At 51.4% G+C, this 8210-nt stretch overlaps 1 protein-coding gene across 1 annotated transcript in view; it reads left to right on the forward strand.

Moving 5' to 3' along the window:
- The first annotated feature begins 901 nt into the window (after window positions 1-901).
- DACRYDRAFT_19695 (uncharacterized protein) overlaps window positions 902-8210 on the forward strand; it is a 21121-nt gene continuing 13812 nt past the window's right edge. Inside the window, exons 1-2 of the mRNA XM_040771620.1 lie at window positions 902-1028; window positions 1091-1119. The gene's annotated coding sequence lies outside the window, so the exon portion shown is untranslated. The remainder of the gene's footprint in view (window positions 1029-1090; window positions 1120-8210) is intronic.

Consider the following 8210-nt stretch of genomic DNA (forward strand, 5'->3'; position numbering starts at 1 on the left):
GCAAATGATCCAGTACGAGGCTCCTGGAATAACGCTTCCTGAAGACTCGGTCAACATGACATTGTCACCTTAAGCTTTTGACAGGTCAGTCAGCATATACCAGGACTTTGTGTTTTATCTCACAACATAGTCAGCATGCTGAGCCTTTTTATAACTAACAAACAACCGCAACGTGTCTCCAAAACGTTCTTTTGTCCTGTCGTGCTGATCGGCGTTGCTCGAATTCTCCAGGCAACAGCACCTCAAGATCATGCAAATTTCCTCAGCACTCGCGTATGGTCACTGATTCCCATTATCCTTCAACGTGATCGAACGTGCTTTGTGTCCCAGCTCAGTCTCACGTTATGAGGGCTCTTATGGATTCATGATTTCCTGATTCGATCCCTCTCTTCTCGATCTCCACGTCTCACAGCACACAGGCTCCCATCTCCAGTGCTTGCCTATCTGGGAAACTTGACTCTTTCGTCCAAGACGCTCGATCGGAGGCACGTTCAGTACCATCTCGATCGGGGGGAGGTGGGGTCGAGTCCGTCCCATCAGGTTCTTAAACGGCGGGACATCGGGAGCTTTCGTTCAGAAGAGACTCGTGCTACTATAGAAACCAGGTTCTTCGTTCGCTCCTCGAGGAGCAATTTGGACGACCACGCTTCAGAACAACTCACACGCTTGCGTCTTTCTAAACTCTCTACCTGCTTTCCTTTCTTTTTTGGCCTTTCACCCGCTGCATACCTTGTTGCTGATGCACCCTCTGTCATCCGATCAAGGGGGAGGGGGGACTTGTCTATCCCTCCGTAAACCTCGCCAGCTGACATGTCGACAGGGGCGTACATGGTACCTCGGGGTTCAGGAATTGGCGATGATCGCCCGAGAAGCATGGCGCATTGCAGGAAATCACTTTTTGACTGCTTGTTTGGGATGGAAAGCTGCTTGATATGGCTATGTGGCTCGATGCGCAGAAGAGTACATCAGCGGTATACTTTCCCCGAATATCGGTGTAGACAACCATGAAGTAAAGAGGCAGCTCATAGGCATGTATAAAGCTGTCTGAATGGCAACGGCTCTCATCTAACAACTCCCTCTTGCTACCAAGGTCTGCAGCGCAAAACGACACCATCCTCGACGATCCATCATGCATTTCCTTCGCACTCTGCTCCCCGTTTTGGCCGCATCTTTCGCTGCCGCTGCTGTCCTCCCCTTCGACCATACCGACCTCGACGCTAAGGACCTCGCCGGGACCCAGGGAGTCAATGCCTCGACGGTCGTTACAATCATCCAGGCGCTCACGGCCCAGGCGAGCAGTCTCCAACAGACGATCAACTCGGTTTCGTTAATCAGTTCCTACAACGAGGTGAACACAGTCTCTCAGGTGACTCTCTTCCCATGCGCATACATATGTCAGTTGACCATATCAAAAGACCATCATCTCCTCTTTGAATGCGATAAACACGGCGGTGAACGAGGATGTCATAGGTATGAGCGGTAGTGTCTTCAACGACTCAATATCCTGCCAGACCATCGGTGACGCAGGAACCCAGGTAAAGATCTTCCTCTTCTGAGGATCGTACGATGAAACCTGGGAAATAGTGCGCGTTGGTGCTCCACGACACGCTCCAGGCACTCATCTTGCGCGCTTTCATATTCGTGTTCTGGGACTGCGCCGCCCCGATCGCACAAGAGTTGGAAGTGATCCAACCATCGATTAATGTGAGTACCCTCTTCGCCTTCGACGTGATATCACCTCACAGCTCGCAAGTCATTGGCAAACGCCGTGATCCAGATAGTCCCTTGTCAGACCCTCGCTATTCAGGCAGGCCAGGCTGTGCTCAACAGCGACTGCAGCAGCGCAATCACCGAGCTCTCCTAGAGCTACTTCCTTACTGACCTGCCCGAGGAGACCGCCGATGGAGGTGATGCGGTCTGATGCATGTGCATAGTATGAGATTAGCCTCCTGGTGTACTCTGTTTCGTTCATGTTCTGCGTTTGCTGAGATCGAATGAATTGAACTACAGCGCGCGTCTATCCAGACCGCCGTTGTATGTATCATGTATGCTCTGTAATACCAACTTAAGCCCGGCGGTCGGAAACCCATGGGAGTGTGCGAGAGGGAGAGGAATGCTCAAGTGGTGGGATGCGAGGGCATCCGAATGGCTACTGTTTGCTGTGCAGATGTCGGGGATCTTGAACGATCTTGCCTAAACGAGGGTAAGCAGGCCCGGCCAGAACGCACGGATGAGCTTGTCGTAGGTTTGTGGGAGCTTGAATGACGCTGGGAGGAGAGAGTACAGCATCGGTAATGATGAGACATGTGTATCATTAATAGCGGGTTGTCAGCTGGCCGGCCTTTAGCGCTGAATAGTCGCGCCACGGGCTCAGCGCGCAACGCGTTCGCTGCCAATCCATAGACGATTTCTATTGGGACAACGAGGGGAACTTGCCTGTCGAGCAGATCGTGCGTCGTGCGTCGCTTCCTGCAGAGCGGCCATACAGGCGTCTCTGATCAGTGTATTTAGATCATCTAAATTCCCTCCAGACCGTGTTTTAGAGATATTCAAGCCGGCTGAGGTGGGAATTCTGAAATTCCCACTCTTGCACACCCCTGGGGCGAGGCTTGCATGCTGACCGCCAGTTGTACAGGGAAAAGTGATTGTATGACACTCAATAGCAGGGCGACACACGTTTCTGCGACCCCGGCGTCAGGAATATGACGCCCGAAGGGGGTGTGTACCCAAAACGGAATCGTCGCCGCGCCCCTCTCGGCGCCTGCTCACCCTTACTGACCCCACACTGGGGTCAGGATCACACCGCAACTGCGGCGAACAAGAACGCAAAAATTGCTCACACTCTGGCCGTCCGAACTCTTGCAACCGTGCGCCTCATGTCTAAGCGGTGTCGACCCTAACCGACTCAGATAATCTAAACGCGCTGAAACGTCTTCTGAGCAAGAGTACTCTGTTGCCGAGCTCTCTCCAATCTGCAGTACTTGACTTACTGGGAAATTTCATTAATTAATATTCTTCATCCAATACACTCGATCTGAGGCGCGTTCGGTACCCTCTCGATCAGGGCGAGGCCTACTCCATCGGGTTCTTCCCGTGCCTGAGACTCACACCGGGAGCTTTCGTCCAGATGAGACTCGTGCCATTATCTTCGTTTGCTCCTCGAGGGTATTTTCATCTCGACCACCACGCGACAGAGCAAAACTCGCGTCCTTGCCTCTGTTTCAGGCTCTCTACCTGCATTCCCTTCTTTGGTTCCTCAGCAGCTGCATACTTGCATCGAAATTACAAGATGGCCGTGGTGCCGTGGTCAGGTCCGGTCCTTGTCATTGTCATTGGTCATGGTCACGGTCATGGTCGTGATCAGGTCAATTATCCGTTTTTTACCCAGTCTGAACCGGTCCAGGTATAGTATTGTCATATCATGTCTCCTCGAGGACGATCTCAGCTTCTCCTGCCTCAGAGTCTTCCTCCCCGATCGCCGCATCACGCTGCCTTAGTCGGACATTTCGGAGCTCTCCGTGTTGCTTACTTGGGATTTGTTGACAATAGGCAGCTTGGATAAACTGCAGAACTTCAAAGCGAGTGGAGCAAACTCAATTTGGAGTCCGCGCATCTCTCTGGCGCAACTGGGGTCAAGGTTCTCCGCTCTATTGTTGCTCGTGTAACTCGAAGGTTCATCAACTCCCATATATGTCTCTGTGGAGCTGCTAGACGTCGCGCACGGTAATCAATGAGTGCAATACATTCACTGCCATGACCACCTTATTGTGACCAGTCATGGCCGGTTCTTCGCGGTCATCATCTCCCAGGTTGCTCTGGTCATGGCCATGTAACTTGACTGTGACCGAACCGGATGACCGAGGTCTTCATGGTTTTGTCATGATTCAGAGTTGAGATGCACCTCAGCAAATCTCAAGGCTGATGTTGAAGATGTATTATTGCCCATAAGTGGTATTTCTGTCCTCCGAGTACGGCGGAGACCTTGTCGATCCCTCGGTAAGCCTCAAAGAGGGGCATACATGGTCTCTCGGGGTTCATTCATCTGCGATGATTGCCCAAGAAGCATGGTGTCCTGTGGGAAATCACTTTCTGATTGCCTTTCTGTCGCTTAGGCATCGCCGGCCCCTTTCTATGGCTAGGTGGTGGCTGGATGCACGTTCGCCGGATGTCTGTATAAACAATTGTTGAGTAAAGAGGCAGCTCAGAGGTATATATAAACCTGCCTGAACAGCAACAGCTCTCATCCAACAAGTCCCCTCTTGCTACCAAGGTCAGCAGCGCCCAACAATCTCAACCTCGACAATCCATCATGCAGTTCCTTCGCACCCTGCTCCCCTTCATGGCCGCATCTTTCGCCGTCGCTGGTGTCGTCCCCATCAGCCTCGTAGTTAAAGACCTTGCCGGGCGCCAAGGAGTCGATCCCTCGACGATCGTTGCAGCCCTCCAGGCGCTCGCGGCCCAGGCGAACGGTCTCGAACAGACCATCGAGACGGCTTCGGGCCTCAGCACCCCCGCCCAGGTGTCGGCTCTCTCTCAGGTGACTCTCTTCCCACGCGCATACGAATGTCACTTGACCACGTTGCAAGAACGTCACCTCCACTCTCACTCTTCTGAGCGCGGAGGTGGAGCAGGGTGCCGGGGGCTTGAACGGTGTCGTCTTCCCCGACCCAGCCTGCACGGAGATCGGTGACGCATTGAACAGGGTAAAGATCTGCCTCTTCTGAGGACTGTACGCTGAACCCCGGGAAATAGTTGGCGGTCGCGTTCCACGGCGCGTTCCAGGCACTCATCTCCGAGGCTCCCGTATTCGTGTCCTCCAGCAGCGCCGCCCCGATCCAACAAGAGTTGGAAGTGATCCTACCTTCGGTCGATGTGAGTATCCTCTTCGCGTTCGACGTGACGTCACCTCACAGCTCGCTAGACATTGGGAAACGTGGCACTCCAGGCGCTTCCCTGCCAGGCTCAAATGGTCAAGGAAGGCCAGGAACTGCTCGACAGCGACATTAGCAACGCGATCGCCGCGCTCGCTTAGAACTGCCTCCTTGACTTGCTATGCTTGCCCGAGGAGACCGCCGACGGAGGTAATGCGGTTTGAGGCACGGGCGTATAGTATGAGAATAGCCTCCTGGTGCACTCTGCTTCCTTCATGTTCTGGTTTTGTTGAGATCGAATAAATTGAACTACAGCGCGCGTCTATCGAGACCGCTGCTGTGTATGCGTTTTTCATATGCTTGTGTAACGCCCGCTCAAGCCCAGTCGTCGGAAACCTAGTCCAGTGTGCGAGAGGGAGAGCGCTGCCCGAGCGATGCGTTGCGAGGGCAGCCGGAGCGTTGCTGTAGGCTGGTTTGTTGTGCAGATATCGGGGATATTGAATGATCTTGCGAAGAGGAGGGTAATCAGGCCCGGGCATAATGTACTGATCAGCTTGTCGTAGGTTTGCGGGAGCTTGAATGACTCTGGGAGGAGAGAGTACAGCATGGGTTAAAGATGAGACTACGATCAGCGATTTGTCAGCTGGCCGGCCTTTATAATTAGCGCTGAATATTCCCGCCACGGGCTCGGCATCCAACGCGTTCGCTGCTAATCCATAAACGATTTCTATTGGGACAGCGATGGGAAGTTGCCTGTCGAGCAGATCGTGCATCGCTTCCTGAAGAGGGGCCATACAGGCATCTCAGTGTATTTAGATTATCTGAAGTCCGTCAAGACCGTGTTTTGGGGATATTCAAGACGGCTAGAACGAGGTGGGAATTGTGACATACCCACTTGTCCACAACTCTGGGCGACGAGATTCGGATGCTGACCACCAGTTGTACAGGGAAAAGTGATTGTATGACATATGTTTTTGCGGTGCCAGAATCAGGATGCCCTTTTGCACTCATTGTATACACTAAACAGATGTATTACTAACTAGTAGTAATACATGGAGTGTAGTGTGAGAGTACAGAAGAAAGGGTGCAAATTGCTCACCCTCGGACCGTCTGAACTCATGCTGCGCTACAGTATTGCCTGTGCCAAGGTAATTCCTCAGATGGAGGTATTTCCTCCGATGCCCCGTTTTTGGAAACAAAATACCTGTTATGCCCCTCCGGACGCATTTTACCCTGATGCCCTCTTCTTCAAGGGATCACGGCATTAGTAGCTTAGAAGCTGTGCTGAAATCCCCAAAGGGGAAAATGGGTCACCTAGGGGTCCTGGCCTCTGCTTGACCAGAGTTAATTCTTAATTCACTTAGAAAATTACAAAACAAAGAAAATCAAAGAAAAAAATCAGTAGATATAAATAATAAGACATCTAGAGAGACTTCTTTTGATTTTTCACAGAGTGTATTCTCAGATAAATGAGCATGCTTATAAATCAGACCCCTGAGCTACCCTTTCACACTTCAGGGATTTTAGGTGGGCTTCTCCAGGCTTCTCTTCAGCTGCTAACACCATGATCCCTTGAAGAAGATGGGGCATTTGGGGAAAATGCATCCAGAGGGGCATAACAGGTATTTTGTTTCCAAAAACGGGGCATCAGAGGAAATACCTCTCCTCAGATGACCCATCACAGATTTGTGCTCTGTGCAGAGGACCCCAAAATTCAGCTTGTTCCAGAGATAATTGGTTGCTATTACTAACCGGTGTCATGTAAGCAACCGCCTCCCTTCCTTGTGGCAAGCATAAAGCCCTTGCTTGCCACAGCCCACAACACATGACCACTCCAAGAGCCTGCTAGTGGTCATTTCGGAATATACTGATCCTAGCATGGCAGACAACCACATGGCACATCCAACTCCTATGAGTGCCTACACGTTGGACATGGCCAACAAGCCACTGTGCAAAGGGCCCAGCAAGGCAAGAAAGCACTGGCTCAGAAGGTATGTCAGTCAAGACTCCCTGCACAAGCTTCCAGCTCATCTGCTCTAGTCACCAGCATGAGAGATGTGACTATCATTGTGAGTACAATGCTTGGCAACAGCTCAACCAGCAACACAAGAAGTGTGCATCATTGGAGTGGTTGAAGCAGTATTGTGCCTGCAAGCACTTGGACAAGCTTTGAGAGGAGGGGGCTGATGCATTGCTGCTGCTGGCACAGAGCAAGCGCTTGTCCCAAGCCCCTAGCACACCTTGATTGGATAATTTCTTGCAACTAGATACATGGTGCTTGTATATTATGTCTGTCCATAACTATATATGTGTTGTGCATTGTCATGCCTGCCACTTGTGGTGCTGGGAAGTACCAGCCTGGTTGCTGCTGGCTCACAAGCATCAGAGGCATGCCAGCAATGCCATTGCCAGCAGGGGTAGACCACCATTGAGGACCTGTAGAAGCTTGAGTGCTTGCCACTATATTTGCAATTGGCACAAGAGGCATGTGAATTGTGTTTCCTGCTGGTGCAACATTGAGCAACTTGCCCTGCACTTTCTGAGGGTGGCCTCACTTTGGGTGAGGTGGCTCTTTGAGAGCATGCACACTCTCCCTTGTGTCCTGCACATCTGCATGCTGATTTTCTTGCTCCATGTCTGCACGCTGTTGTTTTCTCTTTTGAGCCTTGTGCTGTTTGCTAGTGATTGCTTGCATCTCAGTCCATTTGTGTGCATGTTCTGTGTCCTCCTCACAAGCCTGAGCAGCTCGTTGTTCAAGCTCCTCTACAGTCATGGGCTGGAAATGGCATGAACCATTCATGAGTGCCTTGCAGACCTGCACAAGCAACATGAGATTACTGATATTTGAGGGGTTGACAAGTGGCCCAGTGAGTGGCCAGCCTTCCAGAGTGATGTGGTACTTGTCTTCAACATCTTGCAAGAAATGAGCATATGCCATTTGTGCTTCTTGGTTGCTCATTACCTTCTCTGTACACTCATGAGTCATGACACAAGAAGTGGAGTCACTCAAGATGCATGCAAGCACTTGTCTAGCATCAAGCATATCACAGACTTGTGCTTGTTAACTCAACTCTGCACCTTCTCTGCTGTACCTGTGCAGCACCACTCACAACCCAAGCTTTGAGGGTGAGAACAAGCTCTTTGATTGGGATCTTCAAGACATCCTCAAAGAATGACCAGCAAGCCTTGTTGCCAAACCACTGGGGTTTCATGTAATCCTGCACTGACCCACAAAGTATGAAGCCACATGCATGCCTGCTGTCAGGGCACCAGCTCATTGCTTGGTCAAGAGACATGACCAAGCCTTTATGACATGGAAGTAGCTGGTATACCTTGGCA

This window comes from Dacryopinax primogenitus (genome assembly GCF_000292625.1).
Source record: "Dacryopinax primogenitus strain DJM-731 SS1 chromosome Unknown DACRYscaffold_1, whole genome shotgun sequence".
NCBI classification, from domain to species: domain Eukaryota; kingdom Fungi; phylum Basidiomycota; class Dacrymycetes; order Dacrymycetales; family Dacrymycetaceae; genus Dacryopinax; species Dacryopinax primogenitus.